This window comes from Falco cherrug, chromosome 18 (assembly GCF_023634085.1).
Source record: "Falco cherrug isolate bFalChe1 chromosome 18, bFalChe1.pri, whole genome shotgun sequence".
Classification (NCBI taxonomy): Eukaryota; Metazoa; Chordata; class Aves; order Falconiformes; family Falconidae; genus Falco; species Falco cherrug.
This window is the reverse complement of record NC_073714.1, coordinates 2150481-2174552: the sequence shown is the minus strand read 5'-3', so window position 1 is coordinate 2174552 and position 24072 is coordinate 2150481. Positions and strand designations below refer to the sequence as shown.

Genomic DNA, 24072 nt, shown 5'->3' with positions numbered 1-24072 from the left:
TGAAACAATACCTTTCCTTTACTGCAGCAGAGTGGTGATTTATACGAGTGCCTGGAAAAGCTTCCTCGAAATGCAGTGCAGATGCTCCAGGCCACTGTAACAGCCACTATATCCAGTTTACTTATGGGCCAAGATTTTTAAATCAGGCAGGTGATTCTGGATGCTTCCATTTATGGCATCCATCTCAGGGTGCCCAGGGGGGCTGGGACTTCACAGGCGCGAGAAAAGCCGGTCCTTCCCAGGCCTCTGAATAATTGCGGTTTTGTCCTCAGAATTTTGGGCACTCTAACATGGGCTCTCCCCTGATCCCAGGTCCGTCTGCTCAGAAAAGCATTAGTGCATTCAGTGGTGTCTGCTTGCTAATTGCCCCAAAAGGCCGGTCCTTTGCCAGACTGGTCGTGCTGCGGGGCCGCATTCTGCTCTGTGCTTCACAGTATGCCCCCAGCCCTCATCCTGCTCCTCACACTGCACCTCTGCTGCGCTCGCCCCGCAGCAGCCATGGAGGGGAGAACACAGGCTGTCCTCAGGCACTCGTTGTCAGGGTAATTATTTTGGTGTTTAATTCCAGTACTGATTTTCCCCCGTTCCCATAAGCGGTACCAAAATGCCAATAAACCATCAAGCAACTAGCATGGATCACCCAGAGACAGCTCTCGAAAACAAGGCTTGGAAAGCAGCGCCCCATGTCCCGACGTCTCCGCCGGCTGCGCGCTGCAAAGTTTAAACACTTGCCGAGGCCAGGATGAATTTGTGCTGGAAGCCTGGAGTGAAAGTCAGATGCTGACTACAAGCCGCACACTGTATTTGTTTAAATTTTCATGCTAGCGAATGTCTGTGACACAGGAGACAGGTTTATGGAGAGCGAAAAAAAAATGTTGACAAATGGCCCAGTAATCAACTGGAACATGCAATAAATCATTGGAGTGCCAATAACACTTCCAGGAGCAGTTGCGAAAGGTCATTACGATGCCACCATGTATCATGCAGCGCCAAACAAAGCAAACAGAACATGTTGGGAATAGGATTATGGGAGAAGCATCTGTCAGTTCTAATTAAGAATTAACTGTGGATCCTATATAAAAAGATGTGTGGTTTATTCCTATCTCCCTCCTTTTCCCACTTAGCTCTCCATTTTTCCCTCTCCAAAATAAAACTCAATTACTTAAAAAAAAACCCCTCTGTCATTTAATCTATTCAACAGCAGCAAAAATAACCCGATGTGACAAAAGAGTGAAGGCTGGAGGGGAGGGACAGGGTTCTCTCCGGCTTCTGCAGCCTCTGTAGCGCATGGGAGGGCGGCTCAGATCCTGACCCAAATTGCCCGCAGTCCCAGAAGTTCGTCGGCAACTCTGAACCACGTGCCTGCGATGGCTGCAGAAGGCAGAAAATGTACAAACCAAACCACTGCAGCCCCCTTTGGTGTGGATGAGGGGGGGAAACAGGGAGAGCTGGGAGGCTGAGGTGCTGAAAAAAATTTGGCTACCAGCAGAAGAAAATGCAAGCTAAATAAGTGATACTAAAATAAAGTAGGAGAGTTAGAGAGAGTTGAAGGCCAACAGAGAAGAGGCACAGGGCAACCAGGTGACGTTCCCGCAGAGAGGACAAGGGTCTCTGCTCCGTTTCACGCCACATCCTGCCCCCACAGGGCAGGCTGATGCTCAGGGGCATCCCCCCACCCCCTCACAGTTCTCCAGGATTTTATCCCCTCCAGCCCTTCACTGGTGCTGGTGGCCCTGGGTCCGGCCGCAGGCGACGGGAGGGATGGCTCTGACCATTCGCCTGCTGCCGCTGCTGCCTTGGCAAGCCCGGCCACATGAGCAGCCCACCGCCACGGCCACGAGTGGCCCTCCCTGCGTAAGTGTCTCATAAACCCCCCCAGCACCTCCTTCCTTCCACCTGGCCTTCCCTCTCCTCCTTCAGGCTCCCCTTTCTCTCTCTCCCCATTAATCTGAGTTGCATTTTATCATGTGGGCACCTATCCCAGGGCTCCTGCTGAGAGGGCTATGCAACCAGCATGCTTTTCTTTATTATTATTATTTTTCCCTTTCTTCTCCTCTATATTTCCAGGCCTCTTTTCTGCTTAAGTTTGCATTTCTTCTTTTTCTTTCCTTTTTTTCTTTTCCTTTCTGCTGACTGAGACAAGACCGTGTCCTACTTCAACATCCCAGGATTTGTTACAACTTCAAGGTGCAGGTTTATGGCCACGGTTGTCCTGTTTATGGTACAGTTCTTCTTATGGGTTCTAATAAACTTTGTAGCTCCAGGGTGCTCTTAAATCCTGATATGAAAGATAGAGAAGAATCATTATTTAGTCCAACTAAATATAAGATGCTTCACCCTTGAAGGCTGAGGATAATGTTTCTTTCACAGGTGTGGAAAGACCCATAATTCCTGCGTATAGCAAGTGCAGCTGCAGGAAAAAATAATCATTTCTCCCCGTGGAAATAAGTGCGCTCCCCTCCTGTGGGATGGGGAGGAACAGTGCCAGCTGGGACAGGCACAACGGAAGAGGGATCCTTTAGCAGAGGGAAATAACGTTACAGCTCAGTAGACGGTGCAGTTAACTGAGAGGCATGGTTGGGTAGGAGACGCAGCCCCTGGCTGCAGGAAGCTGCTTGTTGTAGAAGGGGAAATCAGACCCGTCCCCCCGCAGGAGGCACGGGCAGCGTGATCCCTCGCCGCCCCGGTGGAACGCGTCCGAGTCTTTGCTCCCCTTGGAGCTGCAGGACACGACATGGTGTTATGCAGAGGCAGCAGCGACCTGGCTCCGTGACAAAGCACCAGCTGGGAATTCAGTGGCAGAGGTGTCGCTCCAGCTGCACACAGCCCTCCTCACCCGAGTGTGGGTTGGGGTGTCTTCAGCAAAAATTTAGAGGACGAGCTCAATGGTAAACAGAGCAGAGAGCTGAAGGCTGGCAGAGTGGCAGGCGGTGCTGTGGCTGCAGGAGGGCCCTGTGGTACGTCCCTTGTGCCTCCTGTATGACCTTGGGCAGGCGGATTCACCGCGGGGGGCTGGGCCCTGCTCTCGGGCAGGGGCAGCAGCCCTGGCCTGGGTGGTCTCCTGGGCTCTGGAGATAGACGGTTTGGTCCAGCGCTTGCACTGAGCAAGCCGAGCATTAGAGCCTAGCACTGGTGCATGACCACGGTGCATTTATCTGTCCGTGGGTCCGTGTGTCTGTCCGCCCAGGACAGCGCATCAGCTTAGTTACTTCAGGGGAACCCCTTTCCGTTCTCTACCCTTCCCTTGGCTCTACCAGATCCTGTCTGGTCTCTCTCTTGTCTCTGGGAAGGAGAAAGGGCATCCAAGTATGTGAAAAGGATAAAATAATTTGCTTGATTGTTCTTTCCCCCAATGTGTATTTTTCCTCTTAAGATTTCTGCAAAGCACCAGGAGCGTGCCGGAGGGGGCTGGGGGGGCTGGGACCCTCCGTTCCCAGCTGCACTTGTCACCAGAAGGATCAGGCATTTTTTTTCAGAAGTTGTCGTAGAACAACCTGTTATTTTGTTATAAAAATACATCAGACAACAACATAATCAAATTGTTATTTACTACACTGCCCTCCAAACTGGTCACCCAGTTACCATTCCTCTACAAACAGCTTGTTTTCCGTTAAATTTCTGGTTTTGTTCTTAAGTAAAATTACAGGTTGTTCGTAGGGGATAGAAAAGCAAATTGATGGAAGCTGCAAACGAACTTCCAATTAAACACACCTCTAGAGCCGGCGCTATTGATGATTAGGGTATGATGAGAGGAGGGTGAAATGGATTTAAAATTGTAACCTTGCAACTGCTGACGGTTCATTAAAATTAAAATCCTGTGTGAAGTGTAGGAGATGCCCTGTCGGTTGGCATGGCTGTCGAATTCTGCTCTCTCCATGGTAATCGCGGAGTTGCTGGCTGGAGAAGGTGCCTCTCGTTAAAATCCTTGGGTCAGAGCTGGAAAGAAGAATGTCCAGCCCACGTTGGTAGCTGATGCGTCTCTCCCTGCAAAGCGCTACAAGGGGCCTCAGTGTTGCTTGTCCTTCACGTTCAAAGCAGACCTGTATGTATGTATGTATGTGCTTATAGCGGTACCCATGTGCACATCCAGGATGGGGTTACCCCAAGGGAGGAGCTTTCTGGGAGGTGTTTTGGGACCGTTGCTGAAGAATACTGTAGATTTTTGAGGGAGGATCGCAGCGATGCTAAAGCATGTCTTGGGACTTGCTCCCGGTTTCGCAGCAGGACACAAGTTGGTGCCAAGGCTCCTACGGGGACACCCACGAGCCGCACCGACAGCCCGACTGCCGGCCCCGAGCTTGCAGCTCGCCCGGCTCTCCAGCCAGGTACCAAGCACCGCTCAGAGCATCGGACAGGCTGCACCACCATTTTTTCCCTTTCTTTTATATATCATTTGTTGTCGCAGTTGTTCCTACTTGTGAATGACTGGTTCGGTGTCACTTCTGGCTTGGATCCGCCCGGCCGGTTTGGTCCCTCCCACAGGAAGCGCCCGGCGAACACAGCAGCGCTTAGACACAGAGACTGTCCATGAGGTCGTGGCAACAACGAGTCACCCCTGAACCGACGGACTGAAATAGCAACCTGCCAGGAAAGTTTCCTTTCCTGTCACTGATCCCGTGAACTGGTTACTCATATTTTCTGTGGTTCCCGCAGGCCTCCAGCATGGTCAGCCTCAGCCATCCCAGCCTTTAATAGATCCTCTCCCTCAGCAGCCAAAAGCAAGAAGGCAGCGCTGTCACTAAAATTTGGTTGTACTCACAAGTACAAATAATTGTTTTTAAAGACATCAGAAAGGCCACAGTATAAGACAACAGCCTGCTTGCTTATTCGGGTGTATGCAAATTTTTTACAAAGGGTGTGTTTCCCTAAGCTCTGGGTGTCCTTGGCACACACTGAAACACATTGCAAATCACACCCAAAGTGTGGACTTTAACAGAGCGGAGGGTACAAGCCAGGGCACAGGGAGCCTGCGTGCCCTCTTGCAACCTCAGGACGCAAAGACGACCTTTGCCACCAGGCTGAGGTGTGCTGGAAGGCTTGAGACCCTCCCAGAACGTGCCCTTCCAGCAGCCCCTGCGCAGTTATACCAAGCGGGCTCCTCCTCAGCAGATGTTCAAGACACAGCACTCGGGCTTACCCAGAGGAACTTCCAAAACAAACCATCTGGAAAAGAAAACAGCAAACTATTTGCAAGCTATTTCCCTCCTCCGCCTCTCCCCCCCGCCCAGCATCCCTGATCACAAAGTCACAGGGAAGGATTTGAGAGGACAGAGCGGAGCGCCAAAGCCAGGAACGGAAGGAGCGTGTCAGTGAAGAAATGTTCCCAGCAAGGCTGCAGCTGTTCTTGTAAAACATGGCAAGGCAGCGGGCTGGCACGGCGTGGCCCGGAGCTGGCGAGACACTGGCAGCTGCTGGGGCAGCCCCAGGGCTGAGCAGATCTAGTAGCTTTGCTGTGGGCAGCGGGAGCCGGGAGGACGCACAGGAGCTGGAGCTTTTCTCTCTTTGCTTTTCATCCCGGCTTCCTGCCACCTTAAAGAGGAGCCGCTAGCTTTAGCCCCCACATGGGAAAGTAACGTCAGGAAGGTTGGAGCTGAGCCGTGATTGCCCTCTGGCAGGTCCTGCGGTGCTGCGAGCTCTCTGGTTTCCCGCTAGCTACCTGCAGCTCTTCACACTGGTGTGCCGGGCAGCCAAAACGCAGTCATGCATTTTTCTTCCTTTTATTTCCAGAAACATGAGAGAAAGTGCTCGCTCCCACTGCAGGAGGGGACATGAGGACAATTTCTCTGGGAGCGGGTTCTGGGCTTCACCTCCTGCATCCAGTTCCAGCCTGAAGCAATGGCCGAGGCCCCTGCCAAAGGGCTGATGACTGCTCGTGAAAAGGGCCTGTCCCCTCTCACGTCCCTTCAGAGACTGGCCAAGCCCTGTGCAATGAGCGAGGTGCACCTTGGTGTCCCCACGGACAGAGGGACAAGCCCGCCTGGCCTTGTCTGCCGCCAGTGTGAGAGCCACGCTCTCGTTCAGAGCTGGAGCAGTAAATCGCAGCAGGACCAAGATGGAACCTACTCCTCACGCCTCTTATAGCGGCCACGAGATCAACAGCATTTATTCTGCCCCTTGGCAGGTTCTAAATTCATGATGCTTTAAGCCAGTGGCAAAATTTCACCACTAGCCATAACAGCGGGGCGGGTTCCTGCGCTCCGCAAGCGGAGCATGAGTGCGTATATCCCCATTAGCGCTTCAGATAAGATGGTCCATTTATCCCCACTCTAAGTGCTCCGTTCCCAGGGTTTCTTACACCCGCGCCGTTAGTTCAGAGCAGCGTGCCCCACGCTTAGGGCCTGGCTCACCCACCGCCTTTGCTGCACCCTCAAGTCGCCTTGGTCCTCCCTGGGGTAAGGTGCAGGCAGGAGCCAGGTGCCCGATGGTGCTGGGGGTGCTGCCTCTTCCCCGGCCTTTCCACCCCCTTCAGCACCTCGACACCCTCTTCCAGCTTTGGGAAAAGCGGAGACTGAACAGAGTGCTTTGGGCACTGTCCGCATACAGGATTATTACAATTACTATTAATAGTAATAAAAGTGCATTAGTTTTTGTAAGACTTTCCGTCACCTCTGGTGGGCACGTGAGAGCCCGTTACCGAGCAGGCTGCAATCCCAGTGTTACGCTGCTATTAGATTTTCTGCTTGAGGGAGGAAGATATATGGCAACAATTGAGGTAGGGAATGTGCATTGCTCCAGGAGCGCAGTGCAGCTCTGTCTGTGAAGGGCACATTTCTGTGTCAAAACCGCAGCGGGAAATAGGTGCGTGAATCGCGATGCAGCGTGTGTGTGTGAGCACATGTGTCCGTGGCCGGTGTTGGCATATATGTGCCACGTAGGTGCATCCCTTCCCTCTCATCTTTTTGGGGATCTCTCTGGTCCTCTGGGGTCTCCCCTTCCCGTCTTCCTGGAGAGCTTTCTGCACAGCCTAGGAAATTGGGTAATGAAAGCCGAGTCATACATTCCTGCTTTATGTTTCCAAAGAAGCAAGTGTGACTGTCAGGTTTACAAAAGATTGTTTATGTTCAGTGGCGTGAAATGGGGAGCGAGTGTGCGGAGCAGAGCGAGAGAAAGACTGCCCTGCCCGGGCTGACAGCACTGCATTCATCCTCCACGCTACAGCAGACAAAGCGCTGGTGCTGCCTGACAGGGGCCATAAATCACCGCTGGGAGATGCTGTACCTACAGCTTATACCATTCCAGATGACAAACACACAATAATCCACACAGCACAGCACTTTTTCTCCCCTCTCTCCCTCGGACTCGCTGGTGCTCAAGTGACGACAAGAGGCAGTGAGGAAACCTGCAAAGCCTGGAGGTCTCTGCGGGGACCAGGGGAAGGAGCAGGGGCCGTTGCCGATGCAAATACCGTAAAGCCCCATCTCACCAGAGCCACGAGTAACGGGGGCACCAGTTTGCAAAGGCCAAAGGGAGGGGGTGGCCAAGCAGGGGTGAATCCTCCCTTGCTCAGAGGGGTCCCGTTAGAAAGCCAACGCTTTCAACTTGCCGCTGCCCAGCAGGATGGAGCCGGGGCAGCTGTGAGGTAGCCGGAAACACCAGCAGCGCCCAGGGTCCTGCAGCAGCCTGCCGGGACGTGCGGGCAAGGCACACAGGGCCATGCTCCCATGCAACCTGGACAAGTCTTGCTGGTCTGTGCGCGGCTTCCACAGGGCCCACGTGCGCTGGGAGGGGTGGCCTCAGCTGCAGCTGCTGGGCTGGTTTTGGAGCCCTGACCTCGGCTTTCCCTGCAGAAGCCTCCCTGGGCTGTTTGCCCCAGGCAGTGGGTGAAAGTATCTTGGTCTGCGCGTGCCCAGTGCCAGCTGCGCCCAGCGCGGTAGGAGCTGGATGGCACCGCAGCTCCTCCAGCCCGACCCCCAGCATCCCCACGGGGCTGTTAACAGCACTGGTTTAGGTTGCGCCTTGGGTGAAGCGGGTGCCGATGTCAGACGTGCCAGAAACACCCAGCGGCGCACTCAGCTCTCCAGCGCTTTCCCCACCGGAGGCGCGTTGAAGCCGTGATGCTGCCGGCTCTGCCGCATCACTTGGGCAGCTTTGCCCAGGTTCCTTCCTGATGTGAAAGTAGGAACATGATCTTCGGGGAAGGAGGCGATGAGAGGCAGGGAGGCAGATGCTCTGCCGCCACCCTGGGCTGTAATTTGAAAAGGAAGGGAAAGGAAAGAGGTCTGTCTGGTTGGACAACCCTTAAATCAATGTATCCTAATTAACAAAAGATCTAATTCATCAAAGTGACAGCAACTCTATCTATACCACCTCCTTGCATGGGGGCTGCTGGGGGTTTAGGGTTGGGGGTTTTTCTCCCTTTCCTTTTCTGACAACTTTATCTTTCCCACACACATTTTTATTTTCCCTTTCGAGGGGAGAAGGACTGATAGTGAAGCTTTCCTTGGGAATATGGCCATTTAATTGGCATTTTCTGCCTCGCCCCCAAAATAGAGAGATATGTCGGGGGAGCTGGGAAAGAGGGGTTATCTTACTGAAATGCGGGTCTGATTCCAAGGGAGAGGAAACCACTAAAAGGTGAGCAGAAGGGTACGTAGCTATGCATGCACAGTTTGGTCAAATCCTGCAAATTGGGATTATCCTCTGAAAATACCCCCAGCAGGAACCATGGTGGTATGGGGATCTTGGCTTTCACTTGGAAAAGCAAACCCTGAGAGCTTGACAAGGCTGGATGACACCTTAAATCTTAAAGTGCATAAAAAGAAACCCAACTGTTTTGTTTTGTTTTAATATGTGAAGCCTCGTGGTTTGGGGGCTGGGAGAGCAGGATGCTGAATTGCCATATAAATACAAGGACCGTGTCATTTCAGAATTGCTCTGCTGTTCTCAGCGGGCTCGCTCTCAGGAAGAGTGAGGTTTGGACATGATATAGTAACACCAAAATAGTAATAATAGTAATGAATCCCCACTCAGCCACTCCTCCCTGCTGCAAGCACAGGAGCATAATATCCACGATGCAAAATGCGAGCCCTATCTCATGGGAAGAAGGAAGCTCAGAAGGTTGCTGGGGTAAAAAATCCCCAAAGCAAAGCAACCAAACCAAACCAAACCAAACCAAACCAAACCAAACCAAGGCAGTTTGCCTCCAAAGCGCAACCGTGTTCGCAGCACCGGCGAACAGGAGATGAAAGGGCCATAAAATGGAGCCGTCATCTGAAGGCTGCACCAGCACATATATCCTGATGTGCCGGGAGTACTTGCTTCTCCTGTAGCCTAAACTTCTGATGAACCAACGTGCTTCAGAGCGCATTTATATGCAAAGGTGTATAATATGTCCCCTGTATCTAATTATCTGTCAACCTGAGGCAGTTTGTTTTCCAAATCGGCCTCTCGGCTGTGACTTTATGAGGTCGTAAAGAAAACGGTGCCACTCTCGCACTGGAGCGCCGGGAGAGCCTGGATCAACAAATTACCATCTTTAATGGTGTCTCCTCGCGCAAGCTCACACCCGGGCACAGCCAGCCCCAGCCCCGCAGCCCCCAGTCCCCTGCGCCCAGCCAGACAGGGCAGTGGTGGGCAGGGTCGGGGCTGACCCCCGTGCTGCCTGCACCGCCCATGCTGCCTGCGCTGCCCTCGCTGCCCGCTCGCCCTCCTCTGACCTCGGCGGATGCAGTGTGAAGTTTGGCAGGAGGCGGCGGTGAACTCCAGCCCGTCGGCTGTGAAAGCAACACTGCCGCCAGTGAAAGCCGAGCCACGGATTCCTCTGCCCACGCTGCTCCTGTGATTAATGATAGAAAGGAATTAAAAAGAAGGAGAAAAAAAAGAGAGAGGGAGAGGGGAGGGGAGCGGGTCAACAGCTGAGTGCAAGGCAAGTCGCTAGACAGGGAGTAATTAAGATACTTGGGTAAATATGATTAATAAGCTCAAACTGGCAGGGTGTGCAGTAAACAAGGGCTAACCAGATGGTACCCTTTCCTTTCTGACAATGCTGCAAGCTTTGTAAAAATAGGAAGGAAGGCTCTGGATCCTCCCAGCACTCTGGCTCCAGGAGGAGGGAGCATTCAGCACGGGGCCAGGGCAGTGAATCACCTTTTAGGAATGAGAGACATTTCCCCCTTCAACACATCCCCATCAGGGCCGGCTGAAAATAAATGGCTGTTCTGGCAGTGCCAGCCACCCGTGCCATGGGGCCCAATCCGGCGCCTTGCTCAGGCTGGGGCTGAGCTTTGGCGAGACCCTCCGCCTGCCCTTGGCAGCGTGCGGGCAGTGGGGAGAGCCCTTGTGCGGGTCTCCCAGCACCCCATCTCCGGCTGCAACAATCCCGTTCGGAGCGCCCTGCCCGGAGCCTTCTGCGCTGCAGGAGCTGGTGCTGGGCGCCGCCAGGACCCCTCGCTCCTCCCTTCCAGCCAGAGCAGGTGGCTCGCTCCTGGCAAGAGTCGGGCAGAAATTTCCCTGCAAAACACTTCTCTGTCAGAAGATGCCATTTCGCCAAAGGTGAAACATTTGCGGAAATGCACTGATTTTGATGAAATTGCATTTGGAAAGAAAAATCAAAGGAGAAAATCATTTCGATAAGGCCAGAGCATTTCAGTTTGACCTTTTATGAATTAAATGGCATAGGGTTTTTTCCATTTCAAAAAGCATTTTGTTTCAATGTACTACATATATATATATATATATATATATATCTGTAAGAACTATTGAAACCAGAATTAAATGTTGTGATTATCCCACCACGTGATGATAGATTTCCCCCACTGCGATATTGCAAGAAGTTAAGCCCAAATACCCTTCTGCTTTGAAACAGGGAAGGGAAGTCAGAGAAATGAAAGAAGCGTGGTTCTTCGGCCACCCGGCCGCTGGGACGTGCTGCCAGTGGCCGCATCCCCACTGGGGCTGCCAGCTCCAGGGCTGGGGAGCGGGCACCTCGGGCCGTGCTGCTTCCCCCCGCCGGGCAAAGGGACCATCTGCACAGTCCTTGGCCTCCGCACACCTGCCTCGTCTTCCCAAGGTGCCCAGAGCAGAAGGGATGCTCGTATCTCTCGCTGCTATCTGTTTTCAGTTGACTATTTACTGTCCACTGCTTGGAAAATAAAAAATTAGCCAAGTAGCCCCAGGTATTAATAACAGATTAAATCAGCACTTAGCTTTCGGCTTCCTCAGGACAAGGATTCTCTTTTTTTTCCCAGATGAAAAGTTCCCAGTGATAATGAGAACAGTAAATGTTTTATCTTTACAGGGAGACAGGCAGAACAACGGGCGCAGGAGGAAATCTCTGAATCACAAAGATGTCACCCAAGGAGCGGCGTGCCACCAGTCTCTGTTCAGCGCTGTGTTTTCCTGCAATGTACCATTTTCACTGCACGTAAGTTGTCTCATTATTGTAGTCAACTTCTCCTGGGCAAGGAGGCTGTCCCTTGGCTGTGCCATAGACCCAGAGTGTCACTTCTGATCTCGCTGGGACTCACCTTTCCTTGCCAAATAATAACGCCGTGGTGGCTGCCGCATTGCTGTGCAGCATCCGCAGGGCAGGGGCTGTCGCTGCCTGTCGGCGTGTGCCATGCTGAACACGCCACCATGCTGAACACCCCAGCACTGTGGCTGGCGAGGGCCTGCGGATGCTTCCCGCTGTGAAAAATGAAGTGAGACTTTGTTGGGAGGCTTCGAGGTACAGCGAGGCTGCGGGAATAGCCAGTGGCTCGGAGGAGGTGGGGTAGGGATTAAAGATAAAGAAGAAATTTCAGCTCATTGGCAGGGCCCATATTTTTCCAATATAAAAGCAAATGGGGGAACCCTTAAATAAATTGACTCTATAAAAACGTCCTTTTGTATTACTGCCTCACCTTTTCAGGGGGAAAACACCAAGTTTTATTTTCATGGCTTCCAAATAAAAATATCATTGCTGCTTCATAATTTCAGAGAACCAACAAGCAGTCCATAGCTATTTAAAATACACAGGCCCCCCTCGGTACCCACCATCCGCCCGGCTGCAGGAGCAGCTGCCACGTAATTACAAGTCCTCGTCACAAGTGCGGAGAAACAAGTTGTGGCATTTAGGAAAGGTCTGCAAAAATAGGTGTCAGACCTTAACTAATAGTGATTGTCCTTCCATTCTGCTGTAATTTACATTTAATTCACACATTTCATTTCCATTTAAAATATGATTACAGTGTTTTGAAGCACATCTCACCTGTCCCCTCCGATTATGGCAGAATGAAAATAACACGAAGCAGCAGGAGCGAGGCTGGCTGCCCCAGGTCTTGGCTGCGGGATGGTAAACACATGGTGCCGTTCTCTGAGCTGGGGAAAGGGACAGAGAAGAATTCCGAAAACATCACCCGAGCAGGTACGGAGGGACATCCATGGACACACAGCCCTGCTGGTTCTCGCTGCAGGGCTTTAGGCACCGGCAAACAGAGGAAATGAGTAGTGCCAACAGAGCGAGCTGGGGTGCAGAGGGCATGACTCTCTAGGCTGTGTTTTTCCATGTTTTTTCATGGAATACAGAGGCTTATCCTTGTGGCATGCTGGCGTGGCATGCAGACATGTAACTTTGTAAGAAAAAGCAGTATCTGGGCATCTGGTACAGCCCACTGCGAAACAGAGCCACAGGCTATCCTGGGAGAGTGCGACCAGTGCCTGGGGAGCAACACCATGAGCTGCTCATTTGCGAGGAGCTGGTTTAAGTCCAGGCCTGCTCAGTGGGAGCTGGGCGAGGGAGCCTGGTCCTGCAGCAGTATTGCATCCGGCAAGTTTCTATAGAAATAAGACGTTAAATGTGGAGCTGAATCTGGCTGGGAATTAGTACTCCATAATTCATATCCTGGAGTTTGCTTTTTGTAAGTCCAAGCAATTTAAGCCGCTCAGTTTCATTTCAGGTACCACTGCGCTTTTCTCTGCCTCTCACTATCGCCCAGCTCTCCCTGCTCAGGGTTCTCAACAATTTTTTTCCTTGAAGCTCGTTTCCCACAGATTTCAAAATAGGAGGATGCGAGGGAGGGACTAATAAGACCAAGTTTCTGGGTTTTGCTTACACTTTATTTCTACCTCAGCATCATCTGCAGCGACAGCTCAGCTTGGCACGAGGCTTTCTTATTGTTGCTGCAACAGGCGATGGATTCCTGTGCCTGCGGGCCGGGCATCTGCCCAGCCCAGTAGCAATCGAATGGGCTGAAGCGGCATGTGCCCAAGCAGGAGCACTGCTCTGCAAAGCATGTGCCAATCCAGCATCCACTGTAATCCCTCCCCGAGGGGACGGAGCTGGTCCCCAGGGGGGCCGTAGTGCTCTCACATGCATCCTCTGGGTACCAGCCACCACCGGATTCCCCAGGGCTCAGCGTCACGGAGCACACGGGAGCACGTGGCAGCTGCAGCTCGAGGCTGTTCCCCGCTGCGCAGAGGTGTGAGCTGTATTTGAACACCTCCCGCTCCAGGCAGGCAAGGTGATGGAGGGGAGATGGGCAGTGATGTTTCACTGGGAGGTTACAGTGGGTTTTGACCTCCATCTGAATTCCAGCACAACGTTCAGTGCTGCCGGAGTGCCCATTCCGGTTTTGTGTCTGCCTTCCTGCCGGGCAGCTCCGGCACACCACCGGTCACTCTGGTTCGCTGACGGAACTTGCCTTTCTCTTCCCTCCTCCCTTCTAAAAGAATTTAGACACACAGAAGCTCTTCTGTGGAGAAGGAAGAGCAGGTCCTTGCCCTTGGCAGCCTGGGAAGAGGAAGTTTTACCCTCTTGTGGAGCAGGTGCACCATGGGGATGAAATCCCCCCTGCAGAGTTCTTCGTAAAACCTGCGCTCTATTTAAGCCATCAAAGCAGGGATTCAGTGGGACGGAAGAGGAGCACAGGCAGTGTGGTATCTGTAGCAGTCAGGTGCTGTTGCAGAGACTGGCCTGGCCTGATCGTGAAAGAAATTTTAGTTTCTCCAGCGTGCAAAGCTCATTCGTGCTGCCAGGCTGAGTCTCCCCGCGCTCAGTCTCAGCAGTACATATCCCAGTGTTGATCTAAAGTGCCGCAGGGGATGGTGCTGGGGCCCTTCTCAAGCCAGGATTCATCCCAGACAGCATCCTGGAGGTGGAAGCTGCTTTGTAAAGTGCTTTTTACCAGGACAAAGGGAGAAAGTCACCAAGAGAAGGAGGACCCTCCCTGGGGAGGGAGCCATCCCTCCCGCATTTGAAGACAGAAGTGTCCCAGGGGAAATCTTGACACGCTTACAGTCTGCTGTGTTAGTTGTAGGACTTGTTTATTTGTGTAGCTCGCTGAAGCGCTGTCACAGCAAGGAAAGGACACTTGGCTTCTCTCTGCCCTGGCTGTAAGTGCTGCCATTGCGCTCGAAGAGAGCGGGAGCTCGGCCCAATGCTTCCTGCTCTTCCAGCCATGCACCAGTGCAGGGGCCTGGTGTGTACCTGCCTGGAGGCATCAAATAATACGTATTTGGCAGCAAGGCAGTGAAATCCTGCAAACCAAGTACTCGCTGAGTAACATTTCACCTGAGCACGCTGAAACCAGCACAACTCTTTGCAGCAGCTTCCATAGGGTTTGGAAGAGTCTGCAGGCTTTTCTGCAACCTGGCTGCCTCTTAAATTTACGCCTCAGGCACCCAGGTGAGGAGTACCCTGAAATGAAGGCACCTCTTCATCGCCCAGCAAACCCTCGCCGCATTGTGCTCGTGCCATCGCTGCCTCTGCTTCTGCATCTGGGGCAGTTTCCATCCTCCTCATCCATCTAGGAGAGGCAATGGCCTGGCTGCACCCACCCTGCTCGAGGGGACCCTGTGCTGCTGCTTGCTCCCCCGAGGAATGAATCAAGTGGGAAATACAGGTTTCTGAACATCAACATCCCTCCCATGGATCAGAAGTTCCCAGGACCTGCACAAGCGCAGTACAAAGCGCCAAAGATGCTGCCCAGAAATGGGAACAGCCAAAAACACTTCCAGTGCCGCCCCCGTTGGGGCTCACTGAAGGAAAAGTTTACCTCCTCCCGCAGAGGTCTTTCAGAAGATTTTTTAAGCACAAAAACTCTTGCCTAGAAAATAAATCAGGCTCACCCTCCCCACCATGTCCTCATCCCACATCTCCCCCGCGCTGCACCCACCCCCAGAGCACCAAAAAGGCACAGACGCGCTGATTAATATCTGCTACGTGTAGGGGAAAACAACAACCCCGTAAACAGTATTATTAACCCATGGGCTGGCAATAAATCAGTGTGAGAAGGTGACCTCAGCAATGCTGGAGTAATCCTGCGTGTCAGGGTAAATTTATGAGGCCAATTTTATTGGCCTGTATGACCCAGGCTCCTTGGAGATGTCTCAGTAACAAATCCAATCCATATCATTTATTAGCTTTGTACAGTGTCAGCTCTAAGCATAGGAGGGATCCCATTAAAACGTATTGCTCCCTCTGCAAAAGATGGGCGCAAATAAGCTGTTGGATAATTGTCAGCTGCAAGGAGCCCCCGATTAAGAAATTGCTCATTGCAAATCTGCTCGTGGGTCCATAAAGCTCCCTGGAGGTGGGGGCGCTGGGGTCTGGGTGGGCACCGTCTGCCTGTGTGGGAGGCAGGCAGGGTTTAGCCATGGGAGCAGAGGTGCTGGGCTCTGGGGAGTTCCCAGCGGAGTCCCGCTCTCCCCCCAGCCCCCCCCACGTGCTGGATGAGGAGCCGGGGGCCCTGGGGGCTGCTGACCTGCCAGGAGCCAGGGAAGGTGCAGGGACCACGGGGTTGCAGCAGGAGGTGCAGGGATGCGACAGCGCAGGCATCTTGCGAATGCATCCCAGACGGTGCTGCGGCGCGGGGGGCGGCGAGACGATTTTGAAGTTGGCAGTGGCTGAACCCCCTCCTTGAAGGCAGGAGACCGCTGGTGGGAGGGGAGGGACCTGTGGCCGGGCCCTGCGGGCAGCGCCAAGAAAAAGCTCCGTTTCGGCAGCCGCTCGCAGACCTGGCGGTGACGTGCGTCGTGCCCAGCACACTGGTGACGGGAGCAATCACGCCTTCGCACCAGCACCTCCAGGGTCTGATCTCTGTTGGCTAACCAGAGTCTGGTGGAGGCAGTTTAAGTCTGTTTGACTGTCCCTGTCATCATAAGGTTTACGGATGGTTAATTTATTCTTTATAGCACAGTCATTGATGGCTGTTAAATCACAAATGAGAGCCAATAAAGGGTGAATTGCAGCTGAAATTACACTGTTTATATGACAGCAGAGTGCTGGCTAAAAGATTCATATGCCGCTGATGAAGTACGTTATAAATTTTAATTACCATAGTTTGTACAAATGACATGTTTGAAATGCTATTGAGTAATGTGACCCTGATAATGAAACTATAAAATAAATCATTAACTTTCTGAATGAGCTTTTTTATTTCCATGCTACATGAAGTAAACTTTCCAATTTATTCCATTGCAGCCTTCTTCTGAAAAAAAGTGCAGAGAGGAGAGTCGCTAACCACCCCCTCCACTCTGAGGGACACTGACAAGCAGACCAAAGGAGGGATGAGTGGGACCATGTTGGAAAAGAAGTCAGAAGCCTGGCCGAAACCAGCCAGAGCCCTCAAACTGCTCATGGTTTCACCCTGGCTAATACAGAATGATGCCTTGCTCCTGCAGCTGCAACCAGCTTAGCTGAGGAAGCGCAGAGATAAAAGCAGCGCTTGAGAACCAGCTCTGAAGAGCCATAAAAATCACAAGCACAGAAGAGAGAAAATCTCCATTAAAGTCAGAGCATAATTATAACTCACTCATTGGCTGAGGGCTTTGCAGCCCCAGTTGCTGGAGATCCCCCTGCCCTCCGCCGGGAGCTCCCTGGATCTGCCAGGGCTTTGAAGCAAGAGCGAGGGTGCCTGAGCCCCCGGCTGCTCGGCACAAAGCGGAGATAATTCCCTGGATGAGGGTGATGAGACAAGTTTCGGCCCAGCAAGGGATTTCTTTGAAGCCTGCCTGGGGAAGGAGGCGCAGACCGGGCAGTTACCGACACAGCATGCTGCAGTCTAGCTCCGCTCGCTCGCGGAAAGAGGATGATGCTTCCTAAACCCTGGAATGACACTCGTACCAGGTTGTTACCTTATTATATTGCCATAGAGTATTTTTTAAGGGATACAGGGCACGAAACAAGATGGGAGTGCAACAGAGCTGCTTTCTCATCCCTTTGTAGAGGGGTGCTCCAAACAGGAAAGTGCTCGCTGTGCTCCTTGTCCCGGGTACTGGGGTCACCCATCCCCCCGAGTCGGGGCAGTGGCTCCCCCTGGCCCCCCGGAAAATCCACCAGGTCTGGGGCTCTCTGCCAGCACCACTGGCTTCTTCCTCATCTCCTTAATTCAGTTGGACTCTTTGCACACCTCGGGTTGAATGTGAACCTTTCCCCAGCTTTCTCACACTGTAAACAAACAACGTATCTGCCTCACATGGCAAACAAAAGGCAATAACAGGAGTCTCCAAATCAGTGGCAGGGGGAGGAGGGGGAAAAGGGACCTGTGACATTTTCAGGCTGTGGGGATGCAGCAGAAGGTTGTGGTGTCAAGTACTGTGCAGCGGTTGTGTTTCAAGAGATGGGGTAATTTATGACCCATAGTAACGTTTGTGGTTCTTTGTGTGGAGGTAGAGATGGATCTTATTTTTCAGGGCATCAGCTGCTGGTCCCTGGGGTCCCTGCGTGCCAGGGAGTCCCTGTCCACAGAAACTGGTGGATCCGTGGCTGGGTGCATCACGTCCAGTGCTGGCTGACCCCCCCTGCCCATCCTCTTCCCTGGAGCCGCCTCTCTCCGCATCTCTGCCCCAAGCTGCTCCTTACCAGAGGACACATGCAATGAGTTCAGGTCCTGCCGAGTGTCAGAGTTAAGTGGGGCAAAGCATGTTTGCCGGACAGGCGGCCGGCATGGGTGCCCACTGCTGGCACGGGGCCAGCCAAGCCCGCTGGCCCCCATGGCACAGCCGCCGACTGCAAAGGCCAGAGCACCCCACCACCTCTCACCGCAGACCTCGCTGGGCCTTTTTTCCTCCCCAAAAGTGTTTGGAGTTGAAGGGCTTTTAACGCCTGCTTTTGTCTTATCAGCCAGACTGAAAATATTTCCAAGCAGGCTGCTCATGCCGCACTACTTACCATTAAAAGAAAGGACCACATTATTGCTGTTATAAACCATTGATTAAGGTTTATAATAGCAATAATCCCCTCGAAATTCATTGTTACTGCAGTTAATGACCAGTTTATTAGAGCGTTAACCATCCTTGGCAATGGGCTGAGTCGTTTAATGCTGGTAACGACCAATTTCTCAAGGGTTATTGCTTAAATAACAAGCCTTTGTTAGATATATGTTCAACCACCAGATACTGCTCCAGCTGGAACCTTCTCCTGTGAAATAATTGTTAATTATTTCCTCCAAGTTTTGCCACCATGCTTCAAAGTTTTCGATGGAAAGGGTTGCTGAGGGTGCAGAGCGTCAGAGATACTGAGACCGGGCAAAGCGAGGGGGAGCAGCCGGAGATATGTGAGGCAGCACCCAGAGGGAGGTGGGTGTAGGACTTGTGGTTGATGTATTTTTTCCTCTTCTGGCACCCGAGACTGCCCCAGCCCTGGGCCTGTCCAGCCCAGCCACCCACGGGGCTCTGCAGAGGCACCGGCTCAGGTTGGAAGCAGCAAAGCTTCCAGTGCCGAGCCCTGGACTCCCGGGCATCACGGCGAGCCACCCAAGAAGGGTGAGAGAAACCAAAGCTTTCCCTCCCTTCTTCTTTTACATTAATATGATCTGAACATTTCATCGCGTTAACTGTCCTATCGTGCCACGTTAGTATCATCCTTCTAACAGCGCTCATTTTGCCTGACATGGTATGAAAGGTACAGATACAATTACCCTTTAATTGTGTCCTATTAGCAAAAATAAATACTGATACAGTGTGAGGTTGACACAAAACGATGGCAAATCCCTGGGAACGGGATCGGACTCTTGTGCCCGGAGAGTGCCCAGAAGCCTGCGCGCGTCGAGACAAGTGTTGGCCAGGCTGGTGCGCTGAGCAGGAGGGTGATCGCTGCCTGGGCTTCTGTGCCGACGCTCGGCAGGGGCTGTGCTGGCTGTGCCACCAGCCGTGCGGGGACACCCCGGCCGTGGCGTCAGTGGGGATGAAAGGAGGCTGAAATGCTGTGATCTGCTCACTCTCTGCTGCTCACCCCAGATGCCTAATCTCTAGTGGCTTTTTGATGATTTTGCTATGAAAAAAAGTATCCCCGCATCACCCCCATGAAATTACATTTCCATAGTAAACTAAATTTCCAACTTTCCTGATTCTCTTTAAGGAACAGAAAGGAGATCTGAAGTTGGGGGCTTAGGTGAAACCTGGACGGTGCTGGGTTTGGTCTTGGTGTTCCCCTCCCTCCTTTCGCTTTGTTCCTGAGTTTATGGGGTCTTTGAGGTGTCACTGAAAAGAACAAGGAAGATGGAAGGAGGGATTACTCCAAAACCTGGGAGAAGTGTAAGTCCTGGTTTTGGCAGTGAGATTCTGATCTTCTCCTGTGATGCTTCAGGCTCTTCCAGTACCTGAGGAAGCAGGATTCTGCCCGAAATAAATTATAAAGTGGAAAATACAAAACCGAAAAACTTTGAATATTTTTCCCCCTCTGCTGGAAGGAGTTACCAGTTTCTGACTGCTTCTGCCATCAGCCCAAACTGCTCGCTGATGCCCGGCGGCTTTGGAATGGGCCCTGGCTGGGAAAAGCAGGAGGCGGCCGAGCTTCGCCGGCAAAGCCGGGCTGGGTCTGTCTCTGGTCCCTGTCACAACTGCTGTGGGGATTTGTGCGAGCATCCGTGTTATTTTAGAGATAATGTGAGCAGAGTGGAGCATGTCACAGGATAATGGTCTCCTGCTGCTAGGCTGTTCTTGGCATTTATCAAAAAATGACACCAGAGGGAATATGCTCAAGGGAACCGAGGTGTCGATTCGATGACTGCTATTTCATGATAAAAGTTAACAGAAATAAAAATGAATCAGTCACAAAACAGCTTATTTATAGCTGTGCCCGGCCCAGAAGGGGATCCCTGGGAAAGGCGGGGCAGAGGTGCTGGCCGTGCACACCTGCGCCGGCATCGCGCTGCCGGGAGGAGCAACATGGTACCTTCCCCACCATTCCCAGGAGCAGTGGTACCTTCCCCACCATTCCCAGGAGGAGCAGTGGTACCTTCCCCACCATTCCCAGGAGCAGTGGTACCTTCCCCACCATTCCCAGGAGGAGCGGTGGTACCTTCCCCACCATTCCCAGGAGCAGTGGTACCTTCCCCACCATTCCCAGGAGGAGCGGTGGTACCTTCCCCACCATTCCCAGGAGCAGTGGTACCTTCCCCACCATTCCCAGGAGGAGCGGTGGTACCTTCCCCACCATTCCCAGGAGCAGTGGTACCTTCCCCACCATACCCAGGAGGAGCGGTGGTACCTTCCCCACCATTCCCAGGAGCAGTGGTACCTTCCCCACCATTCCCAGGAGGAGCGGTGGTACCTTCCCCACCATTCCCAGGAGCGGTGGTACCTTCCCCACCATTCCCAGGAGGAGCAGTGGTACCTTCCCCACCATTCCCAGGAGGAGCGGTGGTACCTTCCCCACCATTCCCGGGAGCGGTGGTACCTTCCCCACCATTCCTGGTGGGCAGTGCAGGGACTGGTGCTCATGCAGAGTGGGAGGGGAGGGCTGGGGGATGAAATCATTTGAGGTTGCTCAAACCAGGCTAATTTTCTGGCTCCTGGAGCAGGATTTGAGCAAGCAGAGGACAGCAGGGTGGGGGTGATGTCCCGTGCTCCTCTTCCCCATCGGTCTGTGCTGCTCTGCCCTCAAGCTGCCCAACCAGGCAGTGCTGCCCCCAAAAGTACCCCCAGATGAAACAAAACTGGGTGGCATCCCCTGGATTTCACACATTCTCCCTCCTTCTCTGTGTCTTAGCACATAGAAGCCCAAAGCGTTTTGCACGGTGCTTACAAAATAAAACACTTCCGGTGTTTTGCCTAAAAGCAAATATTTTGAGCAAAATGTTTCAGCGTTGCCTGTGTTTATCCATCACCGTAGGGGTGGTCCCTGGACAGAGCTGTGACCCCGTGCTGGGCTCAGCTCTGGTGACCCAAGTCCCAGACCCAGGGGATGCAGATGGAGCCCGGCTTCCCTGAGCCTGGAGCACTTTGAGGGTCTTGTTCCCTCGGGGGGGGGGGGCGGACACCAGGTCTCTTGCTGGCTGTTTGCTTTCAGCAGGCTGTACCCGAGGGAGCTGGGCGGGTGGGCTCAGGGGGCAGAGCATGCCAGGCAGGGACCGTGCATTTGGGGGTCCCAATGTACCAGCCCAGCAGGTTGTACACCTGCAGGAGCCTGTAGTGATGTTCATGGCCTGGGACTTCTGGTGAGATGCTAGGGGGAGGAGGAAAAAAGGGCAGAACTTTAAAAAAAAACCCAGCCAGCCTTTGCTGTAGTGGCTAAAATGTCTAATCATAGGTCTGGTATTAAATTAAATATCCTGGCTAAACCAGTCTCATCGTGGATATTGCACTAAGTTAAACACACAGCTATTTCAGGCAAGGTGGGGGTTGGGTTTCCACACCCGCCCATCAAAGGCACCCTAAAGCTAAAAGCTTCCACTTTATCGAGGTGAACAAATTAATCGGCTAATTGTTGCTGGGGCCAAGTTCTGGTGTGTTTCCAGTGGGATGGTCTGTTTTTGTTATCTCAGCTGTGGGCAGGGAGGAGAGGAGGAGGAGGGAGGCAGAAGAAGGGCACTGCAGCACCTGGGCTGTTGGCCCGCCGCGCAATGGGAAACAACAGGGGCCACAGGGGACGCGTCACTCTTTTCCACCTACATGTTATTCCAGCCATAAATCCGAGTGACCAGCTTGAACTTTTCTCAATTGACATGTTTACAAGGGAAGTCCACATTTGACAGGAAAATTAAGCATATCAATCACTTAACGAGCTCGTTAATGAATGGCTCTCAGATCTCTCTGATTTTGTGCCTGGTAGCACAATTTATTGATCAAGCGTGCCTTCGGCCGCAGCCAGATGTTGCCGTGCCTTGATCCTGGGAGCCGGGACAGCCCTGGCCAGGGTTTAGCGAGAGGTCATTTTCTCCAGCAGACCCCAGGTTGCCTTTTCTGTCTTCTGTTTTCTCTTTCTTTCTCTCCCTTTTCCCCCCACCAGAACAAAGAGAGCAGATGCGGGCTCGGGGCCCCTCACACCCACTCAGACATATGGAAGCGATCTCCTCTGTCTTTGTAATTACACAGGAGCTTGCTTTTCAATGGCTCTGGGTTTTATTGCACAGAAACCAACCTATTCCTACATAAAACATTTTTACAGCTTCTCCTCTAGGGGCTCCTTGGCGAGGACCTGTCAGGTATGAAAGCACGCAGGACCCCCTGGCAGCCAGCCGGGCGAAGCGGGGACCCCCGGGGTCCCCCGGCAGGAGCACGCGGCGACCGGGGACAGCGCGGGAGGTGGAGGGAGAAAAGCTAAGGTGAGGTGTCGCGGTGGAAGGATGGGAGCCAGATCCCCCAGTAAAACCTAACAGCTTTTGAAAGGCAGCAGAGAACGCAAAATAATCCTCAAACCTTAATGAGACCCATAAGTAAACTCTGGCTGTATTTGCCTTCCCAGCCCTGGATGTGCCTGAAATCCCACCTGGGAATGTGTTTGTAAAAGCCCCGTTTGTCTGAACATCTCAAAGACACTCCTGAGGTTGCAGTGGGACGGAGGATGCTCACAGCTGTTTCTCTGTGGCTGGCCATGGCAGCGGGGTGCAGGACGCTCACTCCTGTTTCTCCACTGGGGATATGAGCTCAGAGTCACCACGTTTCAGCTCTGCAGGGAAACTTTGCATGTCCCATGTCCTGGCTGCGGGCACTGACCCAAGCCCAGCAGCCGCGGGGAGGGTACGCTGGTGGTACCCACCGCGCCAGGCGCAGCCTTGCCTTGCCCTGGGTCAGGGTGAGGCGCGAAGCAGCCCCCACAGACAGCCCCGTGTGTACGTGCCGATGGACGGTGACAGTGACGGCTGAACAACCCATCCATCCCCCCCAGGATCTGTACTAGCTCATGTAGTAAAGTCTGCTTTGGATATACTGTCGGCTTGTTTCAGGAGGGCTTAGTAAAACAATGGAAGAGTTACTCTGCAATCTAATGGAGTAAAAAAAAAAATATCCTATAGTGCATCATGAATAGTCCAAAATGCAAAGATGACAATTTAAGTGTTTAAAATGTACTCAAGGTAATTCCAAACAAATTTTAAAGCCATTTCAGACTATAAAACCCCTCAGCTAAATCATTGGTTATATGGTGGCGGTGCTTATGTTGCAAAATATCCCCAGCATGAAAGGGAAAGTTTAAAAAATTGCCGGTTAATCCTTATAAATTACTTATTAGTATTGCAAAGCTGGAGCTGGAGGAGCCTTCCAAGTGAAGGCCGTGCTGTTTGGTCACTTCTTGCCCGGCTCTGTGAGGAGCACTTGGGGGCTGGCTTTGATTTGTTGGGCTCTGCGAAGGCATTGATGTGCTTCCAGAGTGTTGCATCAGCGCTGATGTCATGGCACGGCTCTGGCTTCATCCCTCCCGCTCCTGCGAGAGCCTCCCCCTCCTCCTGGCCATTTCAAGGAAGCCACAAAGCTCGGGCTGTCCCTGCTGCAGCCACCCTGACGGCTCTCGCAATCCCTCTCAGCAGCTGGGGGGAGTTGCCCCCCAGGGAGAGCTGTAGCTGCAGGGAAGGGTGGGCTCAGGTCCCCCAGTGCTGCACCCCAGTGCGGGGGGGGCGGGGGGCAGGGTCCCCCGCGCCCCCCAGCCACCCGCCGTGGGGCTGGTTGATGTCTCACGAAATGTGATTTATTCTGGGCCATCGCTGCAGCCCCCGCCTGCCAGAGGGGCAGTCACTGGCGGCTCTCGGCTACATCGCAGCAATGCAAATCCTTTTGCTGGGTGTCCATGTTTCACACCCTGCCAATGGATCAAACCCACCGGGAAGCGGTGAAGTGCATGCAAAGAAAATAAAACTTTATTCCCTTCCCTGTGCTTCTGGGCTCCTAACTTTTCTCCTGTGTGTTTGTGCCCTGATTTGAGAAAGCGACACAATCTCG

The 24072-nt window shown here is 52.9% G+C and overlaps 1 long non-coding RNA gene across 1 annotated transcript in view; it reads left to right on the top strand.

The window, feature by feature from the left end:
• LOC129734168 (uncharacterized) overlaps positions 1-23685 on the top strand; it is a 142433-nt gene extending 118748 nt beyond the window's left edge. Inside the window, exons 4-7 of the long non-coding RNA XR_008729812.1 lie at positions 11237-11362; positions 12168-12343; positions 16400-17044; positions 22307-23685. This is a non-coding gene — a long non-coding RNA (uncharacterized LOC129734168). The remainder of the gene's footprint in view (positions 1-11236; positions 11363-12167; positions 12344-16399; positions 17045-22306) is intronic.
• Positions 23686-24072: the final 387 nt, after the last annotated feature.